The sequence below is a fragment of the Gorilla gorilla genome, chromosome 21, assembly GCF_029281585.2.
Source record: "Gorilla gorilla gorilla isolate KB3781 chromosome 21, NHGRI_mGorGor1-v2.1_pri, whole genome shotgun sequence".
NCBI classification, from domain to species: Eukaryota; Metazoa; Chordata; class Mammalia; order Primates; family Hominidae; genus Gorilla; species Gorilla gorilla.
Genome location: NC_073245.2, coordinates 56,599,569 through 56,626,648, shown reverse-complemented (window position 1 = coordinate 56,626,648; position 27,080 = coordinate 56,599,569). Strand labels below are relative to the sequence as shown.

Here is a 27,080-nt window from a genome sequence, read left to right as displayed (position 1 = left end):
GCAGATTCCAGGGGATAGCAGAGGACCTCAGAGCCCACAGAGAGACCCAGTTGAGACGGGAAGGGATTGCCCTGGGCAACCTGCAGTCGGGGAGGCAAGTGTAGGGAGCTTGTGCCTCTGCTGTGGACGGTGGTAAGGGAGCTGCCACTACGAACCACATTGTTTCTCTTTTACATTATAATAAGGTCTAATGTTTACAGAGAAATTTTGTGCCAGCCCTGGTGCTAAAAACCTTCTAGCCTTCTCATATTATCTGCCTGTTGAGATAGGGGCTATTGTCATCCCCATTTTAAAGATGATGAAATTCAGCCTCAGAGAGGTGAAGTGACTTGCCCAAAGCCACACAGCTCGTAAGGGAGGGGCTGTTGTTTCAACCCGAGTCTGCCTCCAGAGCTTGAGGGCTTCACCCCTCTACGCACTGCCTGGATCATGACTCCTGGAATCCCTGAAAGGACTTCGGAATTCTAAGGCACTGGAGCTGGTGGTTTCACTGCCTCAGTCTTGCAGGGGAACTCAAGGACCTGAGAAGCAAAGCACCTTATCCCAGGGTATAGGCAGGTGCAGGGGCATCCTCCACACGCCTGGCCACCCCAGGGCTGCGTGGCATCTTCACTTTCCCTTGGCGCTCACCACACCATTATCTCCTATCTTTTCTTCCCCACCCACCACTCCGGGAGCGGTGCAGAGAAAACTGGGACTTACCAAGACAAAGAACAAAAGTCGTGGAGGAAAGAAGCCAAGAGCCATCTCTACTCTGGGGTAGGGCCCTTCAGTTTTGCCCCTTTGAAATTTCAAATTCCAGTTTGTGGACAAAGTCCTAACTATCTCACAATATAGGTCCCCAACCACTGACCAAACTCCAGTCCAGGCAGCCACCAGCTGGCCTGGTCTTGCTGCTTCCTTTAGCGGCTTCCAAGGTCCAGGGACAGGGGGTCTGGGCCACCAAGAGGCTCTGCTAGGCTGTCCCTGCAGCCACAGCCACCCCACTGGACCCCTGCCTCCCATCTGAGAGGACAGCCCTCTTCCTGGAGCTGGGATCTGACACTTGCTGATACCAACGGCAGATACCAGGTAGGTCCCCTCCCTTTCTCTTCCTTGAGCTCCTAAAATGCCACTCATACCACCCTCTGCACTCGGCAAAGGCCACTGTGGCTTAATCAAATCAGGCACCCACAAAGCTTCAAGACTGGAAAAGATGCCTTGGCTAACCCACCCATTTAGTGGACGGAAACACTGAGGCCGTCAGGGGAGTGGCAGCTGGCCACAGACTGAACCATAGACTTGGGGCCCAGACCTGGGGCCCCTCACGGAGCCTCAGAGGGTGAAAGGGACTTGCTCAAGTCCACGCAGCGGTGGTGGGTGAGCTTTGTCTTAACAACGAGCACTTTCTACTTCATCACAGACCATGAGTGGCATTGTGTTTGTTCACCTGATGATGGGTGGCCACTGGCTTGTCACAGGAGTATTTCCGAGAGGAAGATGAGGGAGCTTGGGGCTGAAGGCCAGTGGGTTTGGAAGGAAGCAACATTCATGTGGTTAACTGATAACTGGGCCCCATCCCTGGGCCTCCTTCCTCCCTCCCTGTCCTTAGCCTGATTAAGACCAACTTACCCAGCTGCTAATCATTGCTGAGCCTGTTGATTTTGCCTTAAAAAATTAACTGGGCATGAGTTTGCGGTTTTCCTCACCCCTAACCCTGAAAAGGCCTGGGTGGGCAGGAGGCCTCCAGGGTTATGCAAGAGGCCGCTGGCCTCCCAACGCACAGCCCACTGCCACCTCGGCTGCTCTCCAAAGAAGAGGCTTTGCTCAAGAGTCAACAGTCTGCTTGTTCCCCCTGTGCTGGGTCCTGAGCAAATTTGCTCTGTTACCAAAGAGAGATAAAGGCAGCTGGGGGAGAGCTTTCCAAACAGGGATGGGAAGCGGCAGCTTTGAGCTTGGGGTTCTAGAACTCTGCAGTGTCAGAGCCAGGAGAATCTTTAGGAGGATGTGGGCTGGGGTTTTTCAAGCTGGGTTCCGAGGCTCCCAGGAGCCAAGGGTATGCATCCACAGGCCCAGCTTCAACCAGCGACTCCCTTTTACATGTAATCTTAATATTTTATTTGAGGGTTGGAAAACCACTGATTCAGCCCCATCCCCTCATTGCACAGATGGGGAGATGGAGATCAGAGGGGGAAGTGACTTGTCCAAGGACAGAAGGTCACCTCGGGTATTCAGGGGCTCCAGCCAGCATGGGAATGAATGGTGGGCTCTCTGTGGACCCGGGCAATGTCTTGAAAGACATTGGTGAACAAGACGGCTCTGCAAACGCCTTGCCATGCCGTTCTCCCCCTCCTCCCAGGGCTGGCTGGAAGCAGAGAGGTGCCTGAGAGCCATTGGAAGACCCAAGTCAGGGGAATGCACCTGGCTCTGTGTCCCATGGGCCCTGTGAGGATATGACCAGCAGCCATGCACTGCAAACCAGAGACTACGTTATAATCCATCTCAGCCATGCCTCTGGAGGCATCAGCACTTTGGGAGGCTGAGATGGGAGGATTACTTGAGCCCAAGAGTTTGAGACCAGCCTGGGCAACATAGTGAGACCCTGCGTCTATTTTTTAAAAAGATTTTTTAAAATTAAAGACAGATGCCCAGTCCCTATCACAAAAAAGATGCAGAGCCCTGCCCTGACTCTCTCCACCTCTCTGAGCCTCAGTTTCTTCACCTGTAAATTGGGAATTATAATACTTAACTTCCACGGTTGTCATGAAAATGAAATGGAGCAAAATATACACATTGATCATCATGGCCACAGGATATGCAGCTGTTTTAGGAACTTTGCATGTGTTACTTCCTTGATCCTCCCAGCCACTCTGGGAGGTAGGCAATGTTTTCACCATCATTTTACACACCAGAGGCACAGGGAGGTTGAGCCATATACCCATGCTCACACAGCTGATGAGAAACAAGAAGTAGTATTGGAACTTGGGCAGTCTGTCTCTAGAGTCTGTGCCTCTAACTCCAGGGCTACCCTTCCCTTCCAGGGATGCCATGAGAGATGGCCAGGAGAAGGGCAGAGAGCAGGGCACTGTGGGAGATGCTGACTGTAAGGCTCCGGAGGTAGGGCAGAGAGTATGGTCTGGAGAATGATCAGGAAGGAAGCCAGGAGGACTTGGGTCTGTGTGGGTGGAGCCTCTCTGCAGGCTGCCTCCTGCCAGGTGGCTTATGACATCTGGGCTGAGGGTGTTGCTGTCCTACTGTTTATGTTCATCCCTCCTGTTTATGTCCCTGAATTTGTCTGCAGGGGTGACCTTGGGAATTAGATGCGGCCTTCCTGGCCCTTGTGGGGCCTGAAGGCTGATGGGAGTCCCTGCCTGACCCAGACTCTGGTTTGGGGAGTGAGGGCTGAGCCTACATCCCAGAAGCCACCCTTGGTCTCCCCATACTCTTGTTCTGAGGGTCCCCAGGGATTTGCCAGGTCACTAAGGTGAAGTGTTTGGAAGTCCTGAGGCTCAGACCAGAGTTACTGCCTGTACAGTTGTGCAGGTTGCTCACTGCACAAAGGTTCTCCAGCCAAGAGGGCAGGTAGGGATGGAAATCCAGCCCTTGTTCCACTTGCCAAGCGAAGTGCCCATGGAGCTCTGCCTGCCCAGAGTGGGGTGCCTTTTTCTTATTTGCCCTAGGGCTTCATGTGAGCTGCTGGGTGTCCTGCCCCAGCTCTGGTTCCAGCCACTGTGTGTCCTTGGGCAAGGTCATTTCCCTCCCTGGCCTTGGTTTCCCATTGGAGAAGTTTTGTCTAACAAAGCAGAGACTCATCTCTGAAGATGAAATAGAATCATCTGAAAACTTTAAAATATGCAGATGTTGGCCGAACATGGTGGCTTACACCTGTAATCCTAGCACTTTGGGAGGCTGAGATGGGATGTTTACTTGAGCCCAGGAGTTTGAGACCAGCCTGGGCAATAGTGAGACCCTGTGTCTATTTTTTAAAAAGATTTTTTAAAAGTAAAGACAGATGCCCAGTCCCTATCACAGATCAATGATCGAATCTTGGGGTAGGGGTGGGGAGGTGCCAGGCATCTATATTTTTGTGCAGCCAATATTGAGACCCACTGTAGGGGGGCTTCAAATTTGAAGCTGGAAAGCCTTCGATGGCATCAAGTTCTATCACTTACTACAACTTACTAGTCAAAACCTCAGCGAGGTTCAGTTTTCCCATCTGTAAAGAGGGAATGATGATCGTTTCCTCACAAAATCAAAATGCCAATTAAATGAGATAATGTTCAGACAGTGCTTGGCACCGTGTTCCCCAGGTAGGGAGCTCCTGATTCTTGCTACCAAGACTATTATTGTTGTTATGGGCAATTTGACGTTGACAAAATAAAGGGCCTTTCTAGGTCAAGGATTCGGTGACTTGAAGACAGGCCTCCTCTGTTCCTTTGAGTCAATTTCTAGTACCTGGGTTTAAATCTTGACTGCACACCGGTCATATTATTGAGGTATGTGTTATTATTATTATTTAATATTTTACTTAATTTGTGAACATCTTTACATTTAGTTTTGAATTGGTGCTACATTCGCATGGTTCAGAATCAAAACATAAAAGGTGTAAATTGAGAAGTCTTGCTTCCAGCTGTCTCCTGTTCACCTGTTCTCCTTGACTTCCTCACTATGGGGGACATCATTCCTTACAGATGTATCTGCCAAGGTTTCTTTATACAGACCAGACAGCACGTAAGATCATACATGAGTAGCCTCTGCTCTTACACTGTTCTGTATCTTGTTTGGTTCATTTAATATCACAACCTGGAGATGTTTCCATAGCAGCTGAGAGCAAGCTTTGAGGATGGAAGGGTTATTGCCTCCCATCACAGGTGAGGAAACTGAGGCTCAGAGACATCATTTTCCCAGTGAGCCAAGGCAATGGTGTTAGAACTATCTCTACCTGGCTCCAGAGCTGGTGTTTATGCCCCTGCACCGATACGGCCTTCCATGAAGCCCGGCCCAGAAAGCTTTGGAGTCTGGTTACATCTCTCCCACGCAGGCCTGGCCTTCTCAGGACAAGAGGTGAGGAGGGGGGCTGTTGGGGTCCCCACTGTGTCTGGACTCAGAAATCCCAAAGAGAGGATGAAGTGTAGAACAAAGAATGTCCCAAGTCATCCAGATAGGGACCCAGTGGGAAGGTGTCCCCTGGATGGAACAGTGGGGGCCTGGTGGCTGTGCCCGTCAGCACTGGAGAACCTGCCAGGAACTCTCTGCCAGCCTCAGGTGGTGCGGGTGGCAGGGGAAGTCAGGAGGAGGATGAAAGGCAGGGAGGGAAGCATGGCTGATGAGACAAGGTCTGGGTGAGGGGATAGAGGGGACCGCATGCCTGGAGCTCAGGAAGGAGGATTTGGAGTTCAAGGCACAAGTGGCAATGAGATTTTAACCGATTGTTTTCTGCTCAGGGAACTTCAGGGTTCCCTCTGGATTCTTGACCTGCTTCAGTTTGCTGACTCACTGGCTTTGGGCAAGTCATTTTCCCTCTCCGTGCCTCAGTTTCCCCAACTGCAAAATGAGAGAGATAAGAGATCTGGTCTTTAGGCAGCCTTGGACTACCCCTAATACTCTACGGGGCTCCTCTCACCTTGTTGAGGTCGTCTGGATTCTCCTTCTCTGATCGGAACGTCATTCACCCATCAGGGCCCTGGACGTTCCTGGGTTAGGGGATGAGGGTACAAATCCTCCACACTGCTCCCAGTCTGGAATCCTCCCCCTTGGTCCTGTGTCTCTCTCCTACCATCCCATCCTTCCTTCCAGGCAGATGTGGAGTCAGGACCATACCTGGTGGGTCCTGGGGGAAGCCCTGGCCCCAGTCCGACATCCTCCTCCTGCTGCTATGGGGTCCCGCACAGTGCACAACCTCTTCATCCTTGAGGGAGCTCCTGCTGGCCCCCCTCAGCACCCCAGACCCTGCGAGGGCCGCTGGGCAGAGTTAATCCCTTAATACTGGTCACAATGAGATTTCAGGGATGGTGGGAGGCGGTCTCCATGGAAACTGCAGACCTGTCCAGGATCCATGCAAGGAATTAGCCCCAGGGCTCTGCAAGGGGCTCCTAGAGAGCCAACCCCAATAGGAATGGGAGACACAGTGGTCTGGACTCCTGGGTCCTGCTCTGACCCTCCTGTTGTCTCTCTGGAGGGCTTGGAAAAAACCATAACTCTTGCATTGCTTCAGTATTCTGCTCAACTGGACAGAGCCATATTCACAGGGAGAGCCCTATCACCTTTCTGAGCGTGTTTCTCCATCCCCCTATTGGCATTGTAATCCTTAACCCAGTGGCTTTTCTAGAAGAGTGCAGGCTTCAGAGTCTGCCAGACCTGAGCTTGAAGCTCAGCTTTTCCCTCCACGACTGTAAACTTAGCCGAGGCATTTCACTTCTCTGAGCCTCAGCTTCCTCATCTGTATGATGGGCACAATAATAGCAACATGGCATCCCTCTTGTGCTGGCTGGTGGGTAGTAACATCCAGTGAATGTGAGTCTCCTTCTCACCTTTTCCTGACTGCCACGCCCACACTGCACATTTGCCCTCCCCAGCACCCTGCAGCTTCCAGAACCCCGTGGTCTCAAGCAGAGAGCTGTCGCACTTCCTTCTTTGCCTTCTCATCCTCCAAGTCCCATCTTAGTCATCTTCCTCTGGGAAACAGAACGCCGGGGTCCTCCTCTGTCCCCCCATAGCCCCCAAAGCTTTACATCATCATAGTTTAGTCAGATGGTAGTTAGACTGGTTGTCTGCCTCCTCCACTGGACTGTGTCCCGTCTACCGTTGTATTCCCAGGACCCACTTGATATAAATAGGCTGGATGAATAACTGAGTGAATGAAGGACGGAAATCGTCCATCGAAACATTCAACATTTATTCAGCACCTTCTGCGTGCATCGTTGTGGGTGGTGGAGATGCAGCAGGGAAGACCATGGGCAAAATATCCCCCTCAGAGGGGTGCAGATGAGCAAATAAAAATACAGGATGCCCAGTCAGATGTGAATTTAAGATACACAAGGAATACTTTGTTAGTATGAGCGTGTCCCAAATAATGCATGGGACCTGCTTATACTTTTAAAACGTGGTGTTCATCTCACACTCATCTGAAACTGGGTGTCCTGTGTTGTGTCGGGCAACCCTACACCCTCCCTCACAGAGCTTGCATTTTGGTGGAGAGGCGGGTTGCAGACATAAGCAAGTAAATAAATGAAAAACGAAATCAATTACAAACAGTGCTTAAGTGCAGTGAAGACGCACAGCGCGATGTGATAGCACCTGGGGATGGGCAGGACGATCCCCTGAGCTAGTGGCCTTTGCCTGCACAGGTCATTTTAGCTCCAATGAGATGCCACTTTGCAAAAGTTCTTTGAGGATCTTAAAGGGCACGGTGGAGGCTGCTAAACTTGGGAGAAGGACTCTGAGGAGGGCAAGGGGCGCACCTGAGGGAGTGGGGCTGCTAAGTCTCACCTGATAGACTCCACAGTTTTGCAACTTGGATCTGGGCCTTCACAAACCTTCGCGAACCCGCAGCCCCACCCCTCGGGTCAGCCAATGTCTTCTGTGGGGCTGGGAGCCAGGGGAAGAGGCCAAAGGAACTGTGCAGAGAAGCGTGGCCACCCGGGCCGCAGCTGGGAGCCCTGACACCCTTTGCCGCCCCACCTCATCCCGCGGTTGCCCCAGGGCGCAGGGCACGGCAGGCACCGCGCTGGGCCGGAGGGCGTCCCGGAGGAGGCGGCCAAGACTCTCCGCAGTGCTGCGCTTTGCGCTTCCTGGGCTCCTCCTCGTGGCCAATGCAGGAACTGGTGTTCAGAAACTTAAATAGCCTTAGGGACTTCACCAATCACAGCAATCCCGCCAATCACAGGCCCAGACGCACTATGTCTCTCCAAATCCAGAGGAGGCCTGCTCCGTTCGATCACTAATCACAGCTCGTTGGATTTAGTTACCTAGAAGAACATCTCCCCATCACACACCAGCACATGGCCACGGCAGCAATCAGAACGTAAGATTTTAAAACCAGTTCCCAGGGTAGCAGCTGCTGCCCTTCCACCACTTACTAAACTTCTGTTCCCAGAACCTTGTTCCAATGTACAGGGGGGTCTTTGAGGAAGGTTCCAGGCTTTGTGCTGCTTCCATGTGGAAGCAGATGTTAGCATGTATGGGGCATGTATAATGATATTACTATCATTAAATGTCATCCCCATTATGAAGATAGGCAGGGCGTGATGGTGCATGCCTGTAACTCCAGCTTTAGGTGGCCAAGGTGGGAGGATCGCTGGATCCCAGGAGTTGGAGGCTGCAGTGAGCCACGATCACGCCACTGCACTCCAGCCTGGGTGATAGAGTGAGACTCTGTCTCAATTTAAAAAAAAAATTAATGTGTGGATATAGGAGTGTGGAAAAATTATAACCTTTGGGTTAGACACACCTGGATCCCATATACTATCTTTGTGAAGTAGGACGACTCACCTCCCCTTCCTCAGTCGTCAAAAGAGAATGATAGTCATATCTACATGTCATATATCATCACCCACCTTCTCACAATTATTCAAGCCAACATCTTGCAAGTCACAATCTTTGTGTTGTGTTTCTCATGCCTTCCAGTTCATCAGAAAATCCAGTTCTTGCCACCCTCCAAACAGAATCTAGATTTTTCATCTTTCCATCTCCACCCCAGCCAACCTTATGCATCATCTCTGGAGGTCTGCAAAAGTCTTTTCACTTCTTCCCTTTTTTTTTTTTTTTTAAACCTGCCAGGGTTGGGGAGGGGATCTCCCCCTGCTCCACCCCCCCCCACCTCCCCCCCGCCTGCCTCCGCCCCACCCCTTCACTTTTTCTCCTGTGGCTTCCCTACCCCCTACTCTTCACTCAGGGGCCAAGGGTGATCTTGTACAAATGTACATTGGCTCAGATCCTCTTCTACTTAAATTTTTATGACTTCCTATGCATTTATAACAAAACTCATACAACTCCCACTTAACACTGTGAGGCCATGCACGCCCTTGTTTTTTTATCCCTCTGTGTCCAACCTCATTTCATTCCACTTGCCCCCACCCCTATCAGCAGCAGGCATATTAGCCATTTTAAAGTTTTTCTTTCCTGTCTTGGGGGCCTTTGCACGTACTTTCCCTTCTGCCTGGAATACTTTTTTTTTTTTTTTAAGATGAAGTTTTGCTCTTGTCACTCAGGCTGGAGAGCAATGGCACGATCTCGGCTTGCTGCAACCTCCGCCTCCCAGGTTCAAGCAATTCTCCTGCCTCAGCCTCCTGAGTAGCTGGGATCCACGCCCAGCTAATTTTTAAATTTTTAGTAGAGATGGGGTTTCGCCATGTTGGCCAGGCTGATCTCAAACTCCTGACCTCAGGCGATCCACCCACCTCGGCCTCCCAAAGTGCCGGGATTACAGGCATGAGCCACCACACCCGGCCTGGAATACATTTTAGTAAGTGTTTGATGGATATTTGTTGGATGAATGACTGAAAAGGTCTTTCAGGAGGAACTGATAGTGATGTAAACTTCAAGTGCTCGGTGCGTAACAGGTATTCAATGAAAAGGATTCTATGCATATAGTAGAAATTTTGGAAAATAAAATAAAAATTGAAGATTTAAAAATTATATGTGCTCCAACATTTAGAAAGGTTCAAACTCTTAATGGCTAACCAGGGTTTCTTGACCTAAGCACTAACGACATTTGGGCTAGAGAATTCTTTGTCGTGGGGACTGTCCTGTACATTGTCCCTGGCAGCATGTCTGGCCTCTAGCCACTAGATGTCAGCAGCACTTTTCCCTACCCTCAAGGTGTGATAACCAAAACTATCTCCAGACATTTATAAATGTCCCTTGGGGATTGAAATTATCTCCACTGAGAACCACTGTGCTGGGCTTCTACCCTTACAAGAAATTTTCTCTCAGTCATTCAATGCTTCTCAAATCTTGGTGTCCATAAGAATCATCTGGGGCCATTATTAAAAATTCAGATGCCGGCTGGGCGAGGTGGCTTACACCTGTAATCCCAGCACTTCGGGAGGCCGAGGCAGGTGGACCACTTGAGTTCAGGAGTTCGAGACCAGCCTGCCAAACATGGTGAAACCTTGTCTCTACTAAAAATACAAAATTAGCCGAGCGTGGTAGCACATGCCTGTGATCCCAGCTACTTGGGAGGCTGAGACAGGATAATCACTTAAACCCATGAGGCAGAGGTTGTGGTGAGCCAGGATCGTGCCATTGCACTCCAGCCTGGTTAACAAGAGCAAAACTCTGTCTCAAAAAAAAAAAAAAAAAAAAAATCAGATGGCGGCTGGGCACGGTAGCTCACGCCTGTAATCCCAGCACTTTGGGAGGTGGGTGGATCACCTGAGTTCAGGAGTTCAAGACCAGCCTGGCCAACATGGTGAAACCCTGTCTCTACTAAAAAAAAAAAATAGCCAGGCGTGATGATGCATGCCTGTAATCCCAGCTACTCGGGAGGCTGAAGCAGGAGAATCGCTTGAACCTGGGAGGTGGAGGTTCCAGTGAGTGAAGATCGTGCCACTGCACTCCAGCCTGGGCGCCAGAACGAGACCCTGCCTTAAAAAAAACAACAAAAAAAATCAGATGCCTGGGGTCCTACCTCCAGGTGCCAGGACCAACAGTGGGCCTAGTCATCAGATTAAAAAAAAGAAAATATTTAATAAATAGAGGTGGGGCATGGTGGCTCATGCCTGTAATCCCAACACTTTGGGAGGCCAAGGCAGGCGGATCACTGGAGACTAAGAATTCAAGACCAGCCTGGCCAACATGGTGAAACCTTGTCTCTACTAAAAGTACAAAAACTAGCTGGGTGTGGTGGTGCATGCCTGTAATTTCAGCTACTTGGGAGGCCGGGGCAGGAGAATTGCTTGAACCTGGGAGGCAGAGGTTGCAGTGAGAAGAGATCAGGCCACTACATTCCAGCCTGGGCGACAGAGTGAGAGTCCATAAATTAATAAACAAACAAACAAATTAATTAATTAAAAAATAGAGACGGGGGGAGGTGTCTTGCTATGTTGTCCAGGCTGGTCTTGAACCCCAGCCTCAAGCAAATCAGCCTCCCGATGTGCTGGGATTAAAGGCAGGAGCCACGGAGCCCCTGGCCCAAGTGTTTAATGAGCTGCTGGGTACTTCTGATACCAGGTGCCCTCAGACCGCACTTTGAAAACTCCTCGAGGAGGCCTCTCAATCACCTGATCACCAAGCCCTGTGTGAGGCTCCCTACCCACCTGGACCGTCTCCTTGAATTCCTCTCCTTTCCAATTATTACCCTTCCCTAGATAGCAAGTGGTGACAGAACCAAACCCTAGCTCCCCCAAAGCCCAAATTGCCTCATCTCCCTTCAGGGAATAGGCAAAACAAACAAACAAACAAACAAACAAAAAACAACAAAACAAAAACAAACAAACAACAACAACAAAAAAACAGATCACAGAGTTCAGCTGAAACCACTTAGGAAATATCAGCATCCCCACCTCCCCACCCAAAAGGACTCCTGAGTTGCAGCCTGAGAGATGTGTCTGCTCATCAGAATAATGTTGTCAGACTGTGTTCTTTCTGGGGGATCATCACACTCCCTTTTCTGGGAACAAATGTTGGCCACTTGGTGGGATGGGCCATCATGATCTACGTCAGACAAACTCAGTGAGTCATGACTCAGCCTATCTCTCTAGACCCATCTTTTATGCCCTCTTACTTATAGTCTCCCTAAGGGCTGTTCTCAACTATTCTATTTCTCTCCTTTCCAGCACATGATGGGATTACATTTTCTTGCTTCCTTTGAAATGAGATGTGACCATGTTACTTGTTTCAGGTAATGAGATGTGAGCAGAAACAACCTGTGTCACACCTGGGCAGAAGCTTTAAAGGCCAGTGCTGCCCTTGTTGGGGAAGCAAGTATAGATATGAATCGTTCCACAACGCGGAGCGCCCCCTGCCGACCCATGCTGGGCGTGTACTATAGGTGAGCAATTAACTTTGCTGTTCAAACCATTGAGACTTAGGGGTTTTTTGTGGTTGCAAGCTAACTTCACTTCACTTGACTGAACACAGTCTTTCCAAAGTTTCACTAATTTTTTAATGACCATTATGATTTTTTCATATCTGTAACATTTTTCTTACATCAACTCACCTCTTTTTACTTCAATTTATTTTAGAAAGAAATATTATTACCACCAAATGAAACAGTATCATAAGTAGAAAGCAATGAGAAAATAAACAGAATGAAAGAAATCCTGATATCAAATCCTGACTTAATACTATTTGCCTTTCAAAGCCTCTGGAACTTTGGTCTTTCTTTATTTTTTTAAAAAAAAAAAAAGGAGCCAGGGGCCAGACGTGATGGCTCACACCTGTAATCCCAGGAATTTGGGAGGCCGAGGTGGGCAGATCACCTGAGGTCAGGAGTTCGAGACCAGCCTGACCAATATGTGGAAACCCCATCTCTACTAAAAATACAAAAATTAGCCGGGTGTGGTGGCATGTGCCTGTAATCCCAGCTACTCAGGAGGCTGAGACAGGAGAATTGCTTGAACCTGGGAGGCGGAGGTTGCAGTGAGCCGAGATCACTCCATTGCACTCCAGCCTGGACAACAAGAGTGAAACTCCATCTTAAAAAAAATGGGAGCCAGGTGCGGTGGCTCATTCCTGTAATCCCAGCACCTGGGGGGCTGAGGTGGGCAGATCACTTGAGGTCAGGAGTTCAAGACCACCCTAGCCAACATGGTGATATCCTGTCTCTACTTAAAATACAAAAATTAGCTGGGCATGATGGCATGTGCCTGTAATATCCCAGCTACTTGGGAGGCTGAGGCAGGAGAATCACTTGAACCCAGGAGGCAGAGGTTGCAGTGAGCTGAGATTGTACCACTGCACTCCAGCCTGGGGGAGAGAGTTGAGACTCCGTATAAAAAAAAAAAAAAAAAGAGGTCCCCAAGAGTACTTCTCAATCTTTTGGATCCCCAAAGCTGTCTAAGATTGTCAGAATATTTGAAGGCAGCACAGTATTGAGGCTGAGTGTACCAATTCTGGAACTTGACACCCTGGGCTTAAATTCTGGTTCAGTCATGGACTAGCTGTGTGACCCTGGACAAGTTACTGAACTGCTCTGTGACTGTTTTCTTATTTGCAAAATAGTGACCATAATGATGTGTATGGCATTAGGTCGTGGTGGGGATTATTTGTGTTAATGTATAAAAAGGGCTTAGAAGTGTGCCTGGCACTTAGTGAGTGCTATGGAGGCATTACCTGTAAAATGATGGCAGGACCCAGATCCAAATAGATTTGGTGAATTATTGTTTGTTTTTTTTTGAGACAGGGTCTCTGTCACTCAGGCTGGAGTGCAGTGGCGCCATCACAGCTCACTGCAGCCTCCAAATCTCCAGGCTCAGATGATCCTCCTACCTCAGCCTCCAGAGTAGCTGGGACTACACGTGTGGACCACCACCCCTGGCTAATTTTTCTATATTTTGTAGATATGGGATTTCACCATGTTGCCCAGGCTGGTCTGGAACTCTTGGGTTCAAGCAATCTGCCCCTCCTTAGTCTTCAAAGTGTTGGGATTACAGACGTGAGTCACCCCCCCCAGCCTGGAGAAATGTTTGAACTCCATGGAGATAAGTGAAAAATCCTCTGCATTGGTTAAAAATAAATCACCTGGATGATTTATTTATTTAGTGTAGATGGGAAAAGCTACCTTAGCAGAAAGTGACATAGCAAAATTCTAGAGGTTTTACTTGGTGGCAGCTGCCCAAACCTCTAACCCAGTCGTACGTATCATTAGAGAGAATGTAGTTCCCAGGTCAGAGGAGCTAAGAGGTCCTTGGCATTCTACTCCTAAGGAGCATATATGGAAAACTGTGTTTAGTTTTCATTTTAATATGAATACTTAAAATTTTCCTAGGATGGCAGAGGATGAGAAAGCTATGCCCCTTAGGCCGAGTGCAGCGGCATGGCTCATGCCTGTAATCCTGGCGCTTTGGGAGGCCAAGGCGGGCGGATCACGAGGTCAAGAGATCGAGATCATGTTGGCCAACATGGTGAAACTCCATCTCTACTAAAAATACAAAAATTAGCCGGGCGTAGTGGTACGCACCTGTAGTCCCAGCTACTTGGGAGGCTGAGGCAGGAGAATTGCTTGAACCTGGGAGGCGGAGGGTGCAGTGAGCCGAGATCTCGCCACTGCACTGTAGCCCGGCAGCAGAGCGAGAGTTCGTCTCAAAAAAAAAAAAAGAAAGAAAGAAAGAAAGCTATGCCCCTTGAAGAATAATCAAAGATCCAAAAGAGTTCTGGGCTGGGTATTGGAGAAGAGGAGAGAGAGGTCGTGTAGCAGAGTGGTCAGGGCCATTGCCTTTGAAATATCAGTGGTGCCATTTACATAGCTGTTGGACCTTGCTAAAATCATAAGCTCTTCAAGCCTTATTTGCTTCATCTATAAAATAGGAATCAATGATAGGACCTTTTCATAGATTGCTTTGTGGAGTAAATGTGTTAAACCTTATAAACCTGGCAGGTAGCTGCCCAGCATATAGTTGTGTTATTTACTCAATTCAAACTTTCCTGCTGGGTGCGGTGGCTCAGGCCTGTAATCCCAGCACTTTGGGAGGCTGAGGTGGGTGGATCACTTGAGGTCAGGAGTTCCAGACCAGCCTGACCAACATGGTGAAACCCTGTCTCTACTAAAAACACAAAAATTAGCTGGGCATGGTGGCGGGCACCTGTAATCCCAGCTACTTGGGAGGCTGAGGCACAAGAATCACTTGAACCTGGGAGGCAGAGGTTGCAATGAGCTGAGATCGTGCCGCTGCACTCCATCCTGGGTGATAGATTGAGACTCAGTCTCAAAAAAAAAAAAAAAAAAAAAAAGGCAACAAAGTACTTTCCTTTGGAAAAGAGTGCCCACTGGCTGGGTGTAGTGGCTCACGCCTGTAATCTCAGCACTTTGTGGGGCTGAGGCAGGCAGATCAGTTGAAGCCAGGAGTTTGAGACCAGTTTCCCCTGGCCAACATGGTGAAACCCGTCTCTACTAAAAATACAAAAATAAGCCAGATGTGGTGTCATGTGCCTGTAGTCCCAGCTACTCAGGAGAGTGAGACAGGAGAATCATTTGAACCCTGGAGTTGGAGGTTGCAGTGAGCAGAGATCGTGCCACTGCACTCCAGCCTGGGTGACAGAGTAAAACTCTGTCTCAAAAAAAAAAAAAAAGGAACCAGGACCAAAATGTGGATGCTACAGGGAGGAAACTTGAGGCTCAAAATGGAGATCTTCCTATAAAATACAATTGTTCTACCACAGGAAAAGCTGCTTTATTAAGTAGTGAGTATTCCGTCATTGGAAGTATTAAGCCCAAGCTAAATGGTCAACTGTCAGGGAAGGATGGTGAGAGGATTCCAGCGGGTTAGAGGTCAAATCAAAGAGCGTCTACCAGGTGCAAAAGTCTTAATTAACAAAGTACTATCAAAACCAAATTCATGTTTGGGAAACTGTATATCCACATGCAAAAGAATGAAATCAGACTCTTTCCTTAAACCATATACGAAAACTAACTAAAAATGAGTTTGACAGAAAAGTATAAAACCTTTGGAATAAAACATAAGGGAAAAGCTTCATGATATTAGATTTGGTGATGATTTCTCGGATATGACACCAAAAGCACAGGAAATTTTTTAAAATTAGATATATTGGACTACATCAAAATTAGAAAAATTTGTGCACCAAAGGACACTTGACTGAGTGAAAAAGCAACTTACAGAATGGGAGAAAATATTTGCCAATCATATATCTGATAAGGGGTTAATGTCCAAAATATATAAAGAACTCTTACAACTCAATAACAACAACCAAAAACTTTAAAAATGGACAAAGAGGCCAGGTGTAGTGGCTCAAGCCTGTAATCTCACCACTTTGTGAGGCAGAGGCAGGAGGATTGCTTGAGCTCAGGAGTTTAAGACCAGCCTGGGCAACATAGTGAAACTTTGTCTCTACAAAAAAATTTAAAAATTAGCCAGGCATGCTGCACACCTGTAGTCCCAGCTACTTGGGAGGCCGAGGTGGGAGGATCACTTGAGTCAAGGAGTTTGAGGCTGTGGTGAGCCACGATCCTGCTGCTGCACTCTAGCCCGGGTGACAGAGCAAGACCCTGTCTCAAGAAAACAAAAAAATTGGCAAAGGACTTGAATAGGCATTTCTCCAAGGAAGATATACAAATAACCATTAAGCATATAAAAAGATACTTAACATCACTAATCATTAGGGAAGTGCAGATCAAAACTGCAATAAGAGGCTGGGCACAGTGGCTCATGCCTGTAATCCCAGCACTTTGGGAGGCCAGGGCAAGTGGATCACTTGAGGTCAGGAGTTTGAGACCAGCCTGGCCAACATGGCAAAATCCCAACTCTACTAAACAATATAAAAATTATCTGGGTGTGGGCCAGGCACAGTGGCTCACGCCTGTAATCCCAGCACTTTGGGAGGCCAAGGCGGGCGGATCACGAGGTCAGGAGTTCAAGACCAGCCTGGCCAGCATGGTGAAACCCCATCTCTACTAAAAATACAAAAATTAGCCAGGCATGGTGGCATGCATCTGTAATCCCAGCTACTCGGGAGGCTGAGGTAGGAGAATCACTCGAACCTGGGAGGCAGAGGTTGCAGTGAGCCAAGATCGCGCCACTGCACCCCAGCCTGGGCCACACAGTGAGACTCTGTCTCAAAAAAAAAAAAAAGAAAAAGAAAAAGAAAAAAAGAAATTATCCGGGTGCGATGGCACATGCCTGTAATCTCAGCTACCTGGGAGGCTGAAGCAGGAGAATCGCTTGAACCCTGGAGGAGAAGTTTGCAGTGAGCTGAGACTGCACTACTGCACTCCAGCCTGGGCGACAGAGCAAGACTATGTCTCCAAAAAAAACCAAGACAAACAAACAAACAAAACACACAATAAGAGACCACCTCACACCCATTAGGATGGATATTATAAAACAACAACAAAACGGACAATAGTTAAGTGTTGGTGAAGATGTGGAGAAACTGTAACCCTTTTACGTTCCTGTCACTGCTGGTGGGAACGTAAAATAGTGCAGCTTCTGTGGCAAGCAGTATGGCGGCTTCCTAAAAAATGAAAAATAGAACTATCATATGATCCAGCAATTGTACTCCCGAGTATATACCCGAAAGAACCAAAAGTAGCATCTGGAAGAGAGATTTGTATACTCAAGTTCATAGCAGCATTATTCATAATAGCCAAAAGGTAGAGGCAACCCAGGTGTCAATCAATGGATGAATGGATCAATAAAATGTGGTATATGCATACAATGGAATATTATTCAGCCTTAAAAAGGATGGAAATTCTGACACATGCTACAACATGGATGGATCTTGAGGGCATTATGCTAGGGGAAAAGCTAGTCACAAAGAACAAATACTGTATGATTCCACTAGCCTACAGGAAAGTAGTCAAATTCACAGAGACAGAAAGTAGAAGGGGTTTGCCAGGGGCTGGGAAGAAAGGGGAACTATTTTCTTTTCTTTTCTTTTCTTTTCTTTTTTTTTTTTGAGACGGGGTCCCTCTCTGTGGCCCAGGCTGGAGTGCAGTGGCGCGATCTCGGCTCACTGCAACGTCCACCTCCCGGGTTCAAGCGAGTCTCCTGCCTCAGCCTCCTGAGTACCTGGGATTACAGGCACACACCACCACGCCCGGCTAATTTTTTTGTATTTTTAGTATTTATTTTGTATTTTTAGTAGAGACGAGGTTTCTCCATGTTGGCCTCCCAAGGGGAGCTATTTTCTAATGGGTACAGCTTCAGTGTGGGAAGATGAAAAAAGTTCAGGTGATGGACAGGGTTGATGGTTGTATTACAATGTGAATATATTTAATTTCTCTGAACTGCACATTTAAAAATGGTCAGCTGGGCGTGGTGGCTCACACCTGTAATCCCAGCACTTTGGGAGGCTGAGGTGGGTGGATCATCTTTGGTCAGGTGTTCAAGACCAGCCTGGGCAACATAGTGAAACCCTGTCTCTACTAAAAATACAAAAATCAGCTGGGTACGGCGGTGCATGCCTGTAACCCCAGCTACTCAGGAGGCTGAGGCAGAAAAATCACTTGAACCTGGGAGGTGGAGGTTGTAGTGAGCCGAGATTGTGCCACTGCACTCCAGCCGGGCGACAGAGTAAGACTCTGTCTCAAAAAAAAAAAAAAAAAAAATACATGCGTAAAAGATGTTTCTAAGAGTGCTAAAAAATGCCTACAAATTGATAAGGAAAGGTAAATAATACAATAGATAAATGGTCAAAGGATACGAACAAGCACACTCATAATGGAGGAAACTCAAATGGCAAAAGAGCCTCTCCCTCTCTAGTAATAGAGGAAATGTAAATTTGAAAGTGAAGCATAATTTTGCATAATTTTACATTCAGTATCTTACAAAATCAAGTGCTGGTGAGGTTGTAGAGCAACCAAAACTCTGTAACTATTGTTGGAAGTGGAAGTTGGCATTCAAGAATGAGCAATTTAGCAACATCTCTTAAAAGTGTTGATATCCACTGTCTAAGAAACAGAAATTCCGTCTCTACATGTTACCTAGAGAAACTCTCATCCACAGGTATAAGAATAGTCTTTGGAGCATCATCTGAGATAGTGAGCCAAGATCGTGCAACTGCACTCCAGCCTGAGTAACAGAGTGAGACTCCATCTCAAAACAAACAAACAAACAAAACAGAATAAATATACTCAGGATATTTACAGACACTTTTATTTTGTTTTTTGTTATTTCAACTTTGTTTTTTACCTGCCTCCCAGGTTTAAGCGATTCTCATGCCTCAGCCTCCCAAGTAGCTGGGATTACAGGTGCCCACCACCACGCCTGGTTAATTTTTATATTTTCAATAGAGATAGGGTTTCACCATGTTGGCCAGGCTTGTCTCGAACTCCTGATCTCAAGTGATCCACCCACCTCGGCCTCCCAAAGTGCTTGGATTACAGGCATGAGCTACCGCGCCCGGCTGCATGTGTTTTTAAACATTGCCTGGCCAGTTATTTCAACTTTTATTTTCGAATCAGGAGGTACATGTATAGGTTTGTTACAAAGGTATATTGCATGATGCTGGGGTTTCCAGTATGAATGAATTCATCACCCAGGTAATGAGCATGGTACCCAATAGGTAGTTTTTCAACATTTGCCCCCTCCCTCCCTAACCCCTTTGGTTTCCTCAGTGCCTATTGTTCCCATCTTTATGTCCATGTGTACCCAAGGTTTAGCCCCCATGTATAGGTGAGAACATATGTTATTTGGTTTTCTGTTTTTGCATTAGTTTGCTTTGGATAATGGTTTCCAGCCATATCCATGTTGCTGCAGAGGACATGATTTCATTCTTTTTTATGACTGTATAGTACTTCATGGATACACAGCATTTTATTTATTTTATTTCTTTTTTATTTTATTTTTTGATAGAGACAGGGTTTCACTATGTTGCCCAGGCTGGCTCTTGAACTCCTGGGCTCAAGTGATCTACTCGCCTCAGCCTCCCAAAGTGTTGGAATTACAGGTGTGAGCCACTGCACCCAGCCTACACAGCATTTTAAATGAGTGATCTGGTGCAACTTGTATCATCATGAAAAGATCCAGAGACCTATTATGAGGAGTAATAAAAGGAAGTTGCTGCAGGATATGTACAGTATATCATTTAAATAAATTTTCCAGATAAGCAAAATATTTTACTTTGCTTATATAGCCACGTGTGGTAGAACTGTGAAAATGTGTCTGGTAATGACACATTACCAGATAAATACCAAATACACATGATAAATACCAAATGGTGACCATGATCACCACTGATAAGGGTGGCAGGGTGATGGGATCAGGAAGACAAGGGGCTTCAACTCTAAGTGTAATGTTTAATTTGTCATTAAAACAAACAAACAAACAAACAACATCCAAAGAAAACATGGTCATGTAGTAAGATTTGACAAAATTGAGTGGTGGATACATAAATGTTCATAATATTATTCTCTATACTTCTCTGCATATTTGTAATATTTCTTACTTGAAAAAAAGGAGAAATGAGATTATAAAAAAAAGTCAACCATCTTCCTACATACCAGCGACAGACAATTTGGTAGTATAATTTTAAAAATCATGCAATTTGCACAATGACAACAATTTGCACAATGACAAGCAACTGTGGAAAAAAATCTAGAAATCTATATATATATTTTTTTCTTTGAGACAGAGTCTCAGTCTGTTGCCCAGGCTGGAGTGCAGTGGCATGATCTTGGCTCACTGCAACCTCTGCCTCCCGGGTTGAAGCAATTCTCCTGCCTCAGCCTCCTGAGTAGCTAGGATTACAGGTGCACGCCACCACGCCCGGCTAATTTTTTTTGTATTTTTAGTAGAGACAGGGTTTCATCATGTTGGTCAGGCTGATCTCAAACTCCTAACCTCGTGATCCGCCTGCCTCAACCTCCCAAAGTGCTGGGATTACAGGCATGAGCCACCATGCCCGGCCCTAGAATCCTATTTTTTAAAAGCAACTAGGAGTATATCTAAGATATAGCATTTCTCTGTCTGAGAGCAGGGAGAGCTTGCATAGGTGTTAATGTCCTTCAAGGGACTCTTGAAACTAATTCAGGGCCCTATACACTGCAGGCATTTCTTGGAGTGGCCAAGGCATTGTCATGTGTTAAGAATTCTGAGAAGTTCTCGGATAATGAAATTTGTGCAGCTTTCTTTAATTCAGCACTTTTCAAACATCTAACAATAGAATCCTTCTTGTCTGAGGGGCCTCGCCTTAGGAAAGGCTGCCCTAACAACCTCAAAGTTCCCTTCCAACACCCACAGTCCACCATTCTAGTCTTGGCTCTGCCACTAACTTACTGTATGACTTTGGCCAAATCACCTTTCCTCTTGGGGTCTCAGTTTGTTAAGTTATTAACACCCTGGGTGACAGAGCAAGACCCTGTCTCAAAAAAAAAAACAAAAAAATTTCCCTGGCAAAAAATTTATGACTAAATCCTCCAAAGCAATCGCAACAAAACCAAAAATTGACAAGTGACACCTAATTAAACTAAAGAGCCTCTACACAGCAAAAGAAACTATCAACAGAGTAAACAGGCAACCTACAGAACAGGAGAAAATATTTGCGAACTCTGCATCCCACAAAGGTCTACAAGGAACTTAGCAATTCTACAAGGAACTAGAATCTACAAGGAACTTAAACAATTCAACAAGCAAAAAACAAAGAACCCCAACAAAAAGTGGATAGAGCACATGAACAGACACTTCTCAAAAGAAGATGTACAAGCGGCCAACAAAGATGAAAAAATGTTCAACATCACTAATCATCAGAAAAATGCAAATGAAATCATGCGATACCATCTCACACTAGTCAAAATGATTATTAAGTTTCTTTTGTTGTCCCCACCCTTGATATCTGAAGAATGGCTGTCATTAAAAAGTCAAAAAAATAACAGATGTTGGCAAGGCTGTGGAAAAAAGGGAACACTTATACACTGTTGGTGGGAATGTAAATTAGTTCAGCCACTGTGGAAAGCTATTTGGAGATTTCTCAAAGAACTTAAAACAGAACCACCATTCAATTTAGCAATTTCATGATTTGGTATATAACCAAAGGAAAATGAATTCTTCTACCAAAAAGACACATGCACTTATATGTTCTACACAGCACTATTCACAATAGAAAGACATCAGCCAAGCACAGTGGCTCACGCCTGTAATCCCAGCACTTTGGGAGGCCGAGGCGGGCGGATCACCTGAGGTCAGGAGTTCGAGACCAACCTGGCTACCATGGTAAAACTGTGTCTCTACTAAAAATACAAAAATTAGCCAGGCATGGTGGCACAAGCCTGTAATCCCAGCTACTTGGGAGGCTGAGACAGGAGAATGGCTTGAACCTGGGAGGCGGAGGTTGCAGTGAGCTGAGATTGCACCACTGCACTCCAGCCTGGGCGACAGAGTGAGACTCCATCTCAAACAAAACAAAACAATAGAAAGACATGGAATCAACCTAAGTGCCCATCAACAGTGGAATGGATAATGAAAATGTGGTACATAATACACTATGGAATACTACGCAGCCATAAAAGAGAACAAAACCTCAACCAAGTTCAAGGACAGTGTCAAAAAAAATAAAAAAGAGAACAAAGTCGTGTCCTTTGCCACACCATGAATGGAGCTGGAGGACATCAGCCTAAGTGAATCAACACAGAAACAAAAAAACAAATACTGCATGTTCTCACTTGTAAAAGGAAGCTAAACATTGGGTACACATGGACCTCAAGAGAGGAACAATAGATGCTGCGGACTTCTAGAGGGAGGGCAAGGGCTAAAAAACTGCCTGTTGGGTACTATGCTCACTACTTGGGTGATGAGCTCAATCATAGCCTAAACTTCAGTGTCACACAATATACCCACGTAACAAACCTGTACATGTACCCCCTGAATCTAAAAATAAAAGTTTAATGAAGGCCTGGTGCAGTGGCTCACACCTGTAATCCCAGCAGTTTGGGAGGCTGAGGTAGGTGGATCACCAGAGGTCAGGAGTTCGAGACCAGCCTGGCCAACATGGTGAAACCCCACCTCTACTAAAAATACAAAAAGAAGCCAGGCATGGTGGTGCGTGCCTGTAGTTCCAGCTACTCAGGAGGCTGAGGCAGGAGAATTGCTTGAACCCAGGAGGCGGAGGTTGCAGTGAGCCGAGATCATGCCATTATTCTAGCCTGGGCAATGGAGCAAGACTGTCTCTAAAAAAATTTAAAAGTTTAATTAAAAAAAAAAAAGGGTGTGTATAGTTTGATCTCTTACCTTTTCCCAGCCGTAACACCTCACGTTGGACCCCACGTTTAGGGGTTTATTAGGGGCTTTTTAGGGGTTTGGTTTTATTTCTCCTCCCCCAGTTAACTGTTTCTTACTTAACTAAAGCAGGTTCATGGTAGAGGAATTACAAAAATGCAGAGAAGGATGATTAAAAAAGAATTAAACTAGGCTGGGTGTGGTGGCTAACACCTGTAATCCCAGTGCTTTGGGAGGCTGAGTTGGAAGGATCATTTCAGGCTAGGAGTTTGAGACCAGCCTGGGCAACACAGTAAGACCCCATCTCTACAGAAAATTTTAAAACTTAAAAAAATTAAAAAGTAAACGTTAGACAGGCATGGTGGTGTGTGTCTGTAGTCCCAGCTACTTGTGAGGCTCAGGCGAGAGGATGGCTTGAGCCCAGGAATTTGAGGCTGTAGTGGGTTTTGACTATGCCACTGCACTCCAGCCCGGGTGACACAGCAAAACCCTATCTCTTAAAAACAAATCAGATTTACTCCAAATGCCACTTTGGGCTCTTTATGATGATAGCTGACATTTATAGAGCCTTTACGTGCAAAGCGCAGTGCTAGGATATCTCATTTAACTTCTCGTTGAAGTGGAAGTCAAGTCTATTCTTATCCTTATTTTACAGATGAGGAGACTGAGGATCAGAGAGATAAAGTCACCTGTCCAAGGTCATACTGTGGATGTAGCTCTAACCCAAGTCCTCCTGACTGCAGCACAAATTCTCAGCCACTACCATATCAGCCCCTTCATTTGAAGGTGTCTTCATCATTGCCAAGATTCCTTTTCCTCCCGGCCCCCTAAGTCTTCAGGATTCCCTCATCTCATCTCCCCAGAGAAGTCATGACACCATCTCCTCCAAAAACAAAGTCAGAGCCTTCACTGTAGACGGACCTGTGTTCTTCGCCCAAACTCAGTCCACCTCATCTCCAGAAAAACTATATGACTTGCCCTGGAGAAGAGGGGGAAAAAAAAACCTCTTCCCACCAACTCCACCTCCCAAATTACTGGATTTGGGGTAAATTTACAGGCTGGAGACAGAAGAATGGATGTGTATTTAGCTTTCAAATTGACTATTGTTTTATGTGAATGTCTGATAAAGAAAACACAATGGCTGCCAGGTGGGGGCTGGGAGTGAGATTTCTCATGTGGAGAATTCTAGAAGACATGCCTGGAGTTCTGGAGCCTGGATCCTCTGGACAGACAAGTGGCCAGGCAACCAGGATGGAGGCACCAAAGATAACTGTGGGGTGGGGAGAAGACACCAGCCCAAGAGATTTGACTGGGATTGGTCTACGCAAGAATGGAAAATGGAGGCAGAATGAGTTAGCAGCAAGCACTTGTACACTGCTATAGAATCTGAGGGACCCGGCCAGTGCTGGCCAATAGAAATAGAATGTGAGCCACAGACATAATTTAAACTTTTCTTGTAGTCACTTAAAAACATGGTAAATCTATGAAATAGAAGATTGCTCGTGCAAATAAATGAACTCCGCTTTGGTCTCAGTGATCAGGGGTCCCACACTCAAGTGCCCTCAATACCCAGAGAAGTAACTGAAATAAATGGAACAGATAGGGTGTGAGCAAAGTTCACACGTTCCTCTAAGAAAAACAATACAGCAAACATGGTGATTTATGTTCATTAATAAGTTTCCGTATGGGGACACTAAGGAATAGTGGGGACTATGGCAAATTAGAGGAAGCATGAGAATCTAAAGTGGCTCCAGCAGACTCTTGTCTCATAGGAATCAGTGTTGCTAGAACTTCACTTTTTTTGAAAGAGGTGAAAGTTGGGATTTTCTTTAATTTATTTTTTTGACAGGGTCTTGCTCTGTCGCCCAGGCTGGAGTGCAGTGGCGATCTTGGCTCACGGCAATCTCCACCTCCTGGGTTCAAGAGATTCTCCTGCCCCAGCCTCCTAAGTAGCTGGGATTACAGGCGTACTCCAGCATGCCTGGCTAATTTTTGCATTTTTAGTAGAGATGGGATTTCCCACTGTTGGCCAAGCTGATCTCGAATTCCTGACCTCAAGTGATCTGCCCACCTCTGCCTCCCAAAGTGCTGGGATTACAGGTGTGAGCCACCGGGCCCAGCCTCTAATTTTTGTATTTTTTGTAGAGATAGAATCTTGCTGTGTTCAAGACCAGCCTGGCCAACATGGCGAAACCCCGTCTCTACTAAAAATACAAAATTAGCTGGGCAGTAGTGGCACGCACCTGTAATCCCAGCTCCTCCAGAGGCTGAGGCAGGAGAATTACTTAAACCTGGGAGGCGGAGGTTGCAGTGAGCCCAGATCGAACCATTGCATTCCAGCCTGGGCGACAAGATTGAGACTCTGTCTCAAAAACAAAAAGCAACAACAAAAAAAATTGTTTGAAAGCCACTAATCTGCCCATAGCCTCTAACTTACAAGTAAGGAAGCTAAGGCCTACAAATGGCAAGTACCTGAGATCCTGTGTGTGTCAGGGCTAGAGCTGGGACCACAACCTGCTCCCAGCGCTGAGCCCTGCAGGCAGCTGGGTTTGCCTGGGAAGCTGCCCAGGGGAGCACCCAGGCCTCCCTCCAGCTTCTCTGGCTCTGCCCAGGGCAGGGCCGCCTGTTCTCTCCCTGTCTCCCCACCTCCTCCGCCCTTCCTCATGCCTGTTTGGACAACTTTCTGACCTGCTCCTTCACAAACTCTGCTGGAGGTATGGCTGCCTCCACTGCTTGTCCCAGAGAATACAGAGGCGTTGGCAGTTTGGCGGCCCAGGCTCAGCCAGGCCCATGGCAGACAGTCGTCAAACAGTGGCTGTCTGGGGAGAGGGAGGTCTGTTTACCCAGGGCAAGGCCCAGGCAGAGGCTGCCGTTTCCTCCCTCCACCACTGGCCCGGCCAGCTGCTCACCCTACTGACTCAGCTGTCCCCATCTGTATTTTCTCATTCCGCAAATATTTATGGGGCGCCTACTGTGTGCCAAGCACTGTTCTACATGCTGGGGATACAGCAGGGAACAAGACAGCCTAACTCCCTGCTGTCATGGAACTTCTGTGAAGGAGACAGATGATAAACAGATCAAGGAATACGTAATTTCAGCACTGTAGAGGATAATGGAATTGCTATCAAGGGATGGAGGTGGGGCAGGCTTAGATTTGGGTGTTCAAGGGAGGCTGCTCTGAGTGGAGGACATTTGAACTAAGGCCTCGACAATGAGAAGAAATCAGCTATGCAAAGATCTGGGGAAAAGGCATTCCTGGCAGAGAGAACAGCAAGTACAAAGGCCCAATGGCAGGAGTGTGCTTGGCATGATTGAAGGATTGTCAAAAGGCCAGTGTGGCCGGGCGTTGTGGCTCATGCCTGTAATCCCAGCACTTCGGGAGGCCGAGGCGGGCAGGTCACAAGATCAGGAGATCGAGACCATCCTGGCTAACACGGTGAAACCCCGTCTCTACTAAAAATACAAAAAATTAGCCGGGCGCAGTGGCGGGCGCCTGTAGTCGCAGCTACTTGGGGGTGCTGAGGCAGGAGAATGGCATGAACCCGGGAGGCGGAGCTTCCAGTGAGCCGAGATCGCGCCACCGCACTCCAGCCTGGGTGAAAGAGCGAGACTCCGTCTCAAAACAAACAAAAAAACAAACAAACAAACAAAAAAACCCAAAAGTCCAGTGTGGCTGACTGCAGTGACCAAAGGGAGAAAGATGAGAGACTATCAGACAAGAGTCAGAGCCTGTGAGAGCCTTTTGGTCAAAGAAAAGAGCCCAGGGCCGGGCGCGGTGGCCAAGGTGGACAAATTGCTTGAGGTCAGGAGTTTGAGACCAGCCTGGCAACATGGTAAAACCCTGACTCTATTAAAAATACAAAAATTGCTGGGCATGGTGACACGCGCCTGTAATCCCAGCTTCTTGGGAGGCGGAGGTTGCAGTGAGCCAAGATCGTGCCACTGCACTCTAGCCTGGGTGACAGAGTGAGACTCCAACTCAGAAAAACAAAAAAAAGAAAGAAAGAAAAAGAGCTCAGGTTGTATCTGAAGGGCGATACAAAGCTGTTGGAGGAGTTTCAGCTGGGATGTGAAACATGGCTGTGCTCTGACCTTCTCTAACTCTGCCCCATTCCCTTCATGACTTCCTGTCCCAACTGTTTCCAGGTACATTTGAGATTGTTTGAAATAGCATTTAAATATTTTCTTTTCCTTTTAAATTTTCATTTATTTATTTATTTTCCTTTCTCTTTTTTTGAGGCAGGGTCTCAGTCTATCATCCAAGCTGGAGTG

General features: G+C 47.0%; 1 protein-coding gene and 1 long non-coding RNA gene across 3 annotated transcripts in view; one reads left to right on the top strand and one right to left on the bottom strand.

Moving 5' to 3' along the window:
* Window positions 1-27,080, bottom strand: part of HNF4A (hepatocyte nuclear factor 4 alpha) — a 76,954-nt gene that overhangs the window by 37,229 nt on the left and 12,645 nt on the right. The window lies entirely within an intron of this gene.
* On the top strand, window positions 799-24,669 carry LOC109024399 (uncharacterized). The gene is made up of 3 exons (XR_002003903.3): window positions 799-1,071; window positions 11,822-11,971; window positions 23,464-24,669. It is a non-coding gene; the product is annotated as an uncharacterized lncRNA (long non-coding RNA).